The sequence below is a fragment of the Ranitomeya imitator genome, chromosome 5 (assembly GCF_032444005.1).
Source record: "Ranitomeya imitator isolate aRanImi1 chromosome 5, aRanImi1.pri, whole genome shotgun sequence".
Lineage (NCBI taxonomy): Eukaryota > Metazoa > Chordata > Amphibia > Anura > Dendrobatidae > Ranitomeya > Ranitomeya imitator.
In genome coordinates, this window is record NC_091286.1 from 198,041,308 (window position 1) to 198,046,748 (window position 5,441).

Genomic DNA, 5,441 nt, shown 5'->3' on the forward strand with positions numbered 1-5,441 from the left:
TTATGCCTAGCCCGCACTTGTGCCCCTGCCTTAAGCCTAGCCCGCACTTGTGCCCCGGCCTTAAGCCTAGCCCGCACTTGTGCCCCGGCCTTAAGCCTAGCCCGCACTTGTGCCCCGGCCTTAAGCCTAGCCCGCACTTGTGCCCCGGCCTTAAGCCTAGCCCGCACTTGTGCCCCGGCCTTAAGCCTAGCCCGCACTTGTGCCCCGGCCTTAAGCCTAGCCCGCACTTGTGCCCCGGCCTTAAGCCTAGCCCGCACTTGTGCCCCGGCCTTAAGCCTAGCCAGCACTTGTGCCCCTGCCTTATGCCTAGCCAGCACTTGTGCCCCTGCCTTATGCCTAGCCCGCACTTGTGCCCTGGCCTTAAGCCTAGCCTGCACTTGTGCCCCGGCCTTAAGCCTAGCCCGCACTTGTGCCCCGGCCTTAAGCCTAGCCCGCACTTGTGCCCCGGCCTTAAGCCTAGCCCGCACTTGTGCCCCGTCCTTAAGCCTAGCCCGCACTTGTGCCCCGGCCTTAAGCCTAGCCCGCACTTGTGCCCCGGCCTTAAGCCTAGCCCGCACTTGTGCCCCGGCCTTAAGCCTAGCCCGCACTTGTGCCCCGGCCTTAAGCCTAGCCCGCACTTGTGCCCCGGCCTTAAGCCTAGCCCGCACTTGTGCCCCTGCCTTATGCCTAGCCCGCACTTGTGCCCCTGCCTTATGCCTTGCCCGCACTTGTGCCCCTGCCTTATGCCTAGCCCGCACTTGTGCCCCTGCCTTATGCCTAGCCCGCACTTGTGCCCCTGCCTTATGCCTAGCCCGCACTTGTGCCCCTGCCTTATGCCTAGCCCGCACTTGTGCCCCTGCCTTATGCCTAGCCCGCACTTGTGCCCCGGCCTTAAGACTAGCCCGCACTTGTGCCCCGGCCTTAAGCCTAGCCCGCACTTGTGCCCCGGCCTTAAGCCTAGCCCGCACTTGTGCCCCGGCCTTAAGCCTAGCCCGCACTTGTGCCCCGGCCTTAAGCCTAGCCCGCACTTGTGCCCCGGCCTTAAGCCTAGCCCGCACTTGTGCCCCGGCCTTAAGCCTAGCCCGCACTTGTGCCCCGGCCTTAAGCCTAGCCCGCACTTGTGCCCCGGCCTTAAGCCTAGCCCGCACTTGTGCCCCGGCCTTATGCCTAGCCAGCACTTGTGCCCCTGCCTTATGCCTAGCCAGCACTTGTGCCCCTGCCTTAAGCCTAGCCCGCACTTGTGCCCCGGCCTTAAGCCTAGCCCGCACTTGTGCCCCGGCCTTAAGCCTAGCCCGCACTTGTGCCCCGGCCTTAAGCCTAGCCCGCACTTGTGCCCCGGCCTTAAGCCTAGCCCGCACTTGTGCCCCGGCCTTAAGCCTAGCCCGCACTTGTGCCCCGGCCTTAAGCCTAGCCCGCACTTGTGCCCCGGCCTTAAGCCTAGCCCGCACTTGTGCCCCGGCCTTAAGCCTAGCCCGCACTTGTGCCCCGGCCTTAAGCCTAGCCCGCACTTGTGCCCCGGCCTTAAGCCTAGCCCGCACTTGTGCCCCGGCCTTAAGCCTAGCCCGCACTTGTGCCCCGGCCTTAAGCCTAGCCCGCACTTGTGCCCCGGCCTTAAGCCTAGCCCGCACTTGTGCCCCGGCCTTAAGCCTAGCCCGCACTTGTGCCCCGGCCTTAAGCCTAGCCCGCACTTGTGCCCCGGCCTTAAGCCTAGCCCGCACTTGTGCCCCGGCCTTAAGCCTAGCCCGCACTTGTGCCCCGGCCTTAAGCCTAGCCCGCACTTGTGCCCCGGCCTTAAGCCTAGCCCGCACTTGTGCCCCGGCCTTAAGCCTAGCCCGCACTTGTGCCCCGGCCTTAAGCCTAGCCCGCAATTGTGCCCCGGCCTTATGCCTAGCCAGAAATTGTGCCCCTGCCTTATGCCTAGCCAGCACTTGTGCCCCTGCCTTATGCCTAGCCCGCACTTGTGCCCCGGCCTTAAGCCTAGCCCGCACTTGTGCCCCGGCCTTAAGCCTAGCCCGCACTTGTGCCCCGGCCTTAAGCCTAGCCCGCACTTGTGCCCCGGCCTTAATCCTAGCCCGCACTTGTGCCCCGGCCTTAATCCTAGCCCGCACTTGTGCCCCGGCCTTAAGCCTAGCCCGCACTTGTGCCCCGGCCTTAAGCCTAGCCCGCACTTGTGCCCCGGCCTTAAGCCTAGCCTGCACTTGTGCCCCGGCCTTAAGCCTAGCCCGCACTTGTGCCCCGGCCTTAAGCCTAGCCCACAATTGTGCCCCGGCCTTATGCCTAGCCAGAAATTGTGCCCCTGCCTTATGCCTAGCCAGCACTTGTGCCCCTGCCTTATGCCTAGCCAGCACTTGTGCCCCTGCCTTATGCCTAGCCAGCACTTGTGCCCCTGCCTTATGCCTAGCCAGCACTTGTGCCCCTGCCTTATGCCTAGCCAGCACTTGTGCCCCTGCCTTATGCCTAGCCAGCACTTGTGCCCCTGCCTTATGCCTAGCCAGCACTTGTGCCCCGGCCTTAAGCCTAGCCCGCACTTGTGCCCCGGCCTTAAGCCTAGCCAGCACTTGTGCCCCTGCCTTATGCCTAGCCCGCACTTGTGCCCCGGCCTTAAGCCTAGCCCGCACTTGTGCCCCGGCCTTAAGCCTAGCCCGCACTTGTGCCCCGGCCTTAAGCCTAGCCCGCACTTGTGCCCCGGCCTTAAGCCTAGCCTGCACTTGTGCCCCTGCCTTATGCCTAGCCCGCACTTGTGCCCCTGCCTTATGCCTAGCCCGCACTTGTGCCCCTGCCTTATGCCTAGCCCGCACTTGTGCCCCTGCCTTATGCCTAGCCAGCACTTGTGCCCCTGCCTTATGCCTAGCCAGCACTTGTGCCCCTGCCTTATGCCTAGCCAGCACTTGTGCCCCTGCCTTATGCCTAGCCAGCACTTGTGCCCCTGCCTTATGCCTAGCCAGCACTTGTGCCCCTGCCTTATGCCCAGCCAGCACTTGTGCCCCTGCCTTATGCCTAGCCAGCACTTGTGCCCCTGCCTTATGCCTAGCCAGCACTTGTGCCCCTGCCTTATGCCTAGCCAGCACTTTTGAGCCCCTTGCATTATTGTTTTTTTGTCTTTAGCTTCATGTTGGTTATGCACACAGGGCAGGCTTTATGCTCTTCGCTCTTGTCCCGTCTGAATGCACTTGCACGACTGTAATTGGGGACGAAGGCATTACCCATTTACGGAGGACAGACAAGATGTGCCTGGTCGCTTGGAGCATGGGGGTTATGGAGTGGCTCCGCACTGTACAACAAAGTACAGAGTAGAGGGGTGAAAGCTAGCTCTTCACCCCTAAGGGTGCCTATCCCTTTATGCAAAGAGTGCAAAGAGTTAGCCGTATGCCTTATGTGTAGCCATCACTTGTGCCCCTGCCTTAAGCCTAGCCTGCATAGGTGCCCCTGCCTTATGCCTAGCCCGCACTTGTGCCCCTGCCTTATGCCTAGCCCGCACTTGTGCCCCTGCCTTATGCCTAGCCCGCACTTGTGCCCCTGCCTTATGCCTAGCCCGCACTTGTGCCCCTGCCTTATGCCTAGCCAGCTCTTGTGCCACGGCCTTATGCCTAGCCAGCTCTTGTGCCCCGGCCTTATGCCTAGCCAGCTCTTGTGCCCCGGCCTTATGCCTAGCCAGCACTTGTGCCCCGGCCTTATGCCTAGCCAGCACTTGTGCCCCGGCCTTATGCCTAGCCAGCACTTGTGCCCCGGCCTTATGCCTAGCCAGCACTTGTGCCCTTGCCTAATGCCTAGCCAGCACTTGTGCCCCTGCCTTATGCCCAGCCAGCACTTGTGCCCCTGCCTTATGCCCAGCCAGCACTTGTGCCCCGGCCTTAAGCCCAGCCCGCACTTTTGCCCCTGCCTTATGCCCAGCCAGCACTTGTGCCCCGGCCTTAAGCCTAGCCCGCACTTGTGCCCCGGCCTTAAGCCTAGCCCGCACTTGTGCCCCGGCCTTAAGCCTAGCCCGCACTTGTGCCCCGGCCTTAAGCCTAGCCCGCACTTGTGCCCCGGCCTTAAGCCTAGCCCGCACTTGTGCCCCGGCCTTAAGCCTAGCCCGCACTTGTGCCCCGGCCTTAAGCCTAGCCCGCACTTGTGCCCCTGCCTTATGCCCAGCCAGCCCTTGTGCCCCGGCCTTAAGCCTAGCCCGCACTTGTGCCCCGGCCTTAAGCCTAGCCCGCACTTGTGCCCCTGCCTTATGCCTAGCCCGCACTTGTGCCCCTGCCTTATGCCTAGCCCGCACTTGTGCCCCTGACTTATGCCTAGCCCGCACTTGTGCCCCGGCCTTATGCCTAGCCCGCACTTGTGCCCCGGCCTTATGCCTAGCCCGCACTTGTGCCCCGGCCTTATGCCTAGCCCGCACTTGTGCCCCGGCCTTAAGCCTAGCCCGCACTTGTGCCCCGGCCTTAAGCCTAGCCCGCACTTGTGCCCCGGCCTTAAGCCTAGCCCGCACTTGTGCCCCGGCCTTAAGCCTAGCCCGCACTTGTGCCCCGGCCTTAAGCCTAGCCCGCACTTGTGCCCCGGCCTTAAGCCTAGCCCGCACTTGTGCCCCGGCCTTAAGCCTAGCCCGCACTTGTGCCCCGGCCTTAAGCCTAGCCCGCACTTGTGCCCCGGCCTTAAGCCTAGCCCGCACTTGTGCCCCGGCCTTAAGCCTAGCCCGCACTTGTGCCCCGGCCTTATGCCTAGCCAGCACTTGTGCCCCTGCCTTATGCCTAGCCAGCACTTGTGCCCCTGCCTTAAGCCTAGCCCGCACTTGTGCCCCGGCCTTAAGCCTAGCCCGCACTTGTGCCCCGGCCTTAAGCCTAGCCCGCACTTGTGCCCCGGCCTTAAGCCTAGCCCGCACTTGTGCCCCGGCCTTAAGCCTAGCCCGCACTTGTGCCCCGGCCTTAAGCCTAGCCCGCACTTGTGCCCCGGCCTTAAGCCTAGCCCGCACTTGTGCCCCGGCCTTAAGCCTAGCCCGCACTTGTGCCCCGGCCTTAAGCCTAGCCCGCACTTGTGCCCCGGCCTTAAGCCTAGCCCGCACTTGTGCCCCGGCCTTAAGCCTAGCCCGCACTTGTGCCCCGGCCTTAAGCCTAGCCAGAAATTGTGCCCCGGCCTTATGCCTAGCCAGAAATTGTGCCCCTGCCTTATGCCTAGCCAGCACTTGTGCCCCTGCCTTATGCCTAGCCAGCACTTGTGCCCCTGCCTTATGCCTAGCCAGCACTTGTGCCCCTGCCTTATGCCTAGCCAGCACTTGTGCCCCTGCCTTATGCCTAGCCAGCACTTGTGCCCCTGCCTTATGCCTAGCCAGCACTTGTGCCCCTGCCTTATGCCTAGCCAGCACTTGTGCCCCGGCCTTAAGCCTAGCCCGCACTTGTGCCCCGGCCTTAAGCCTAGCCAGCACTTGTGCCCCTGCCTTATGCCTAGCCCGCACTTGTGCCCCGGCCTTAAGCCTAGCCCGCACTTGT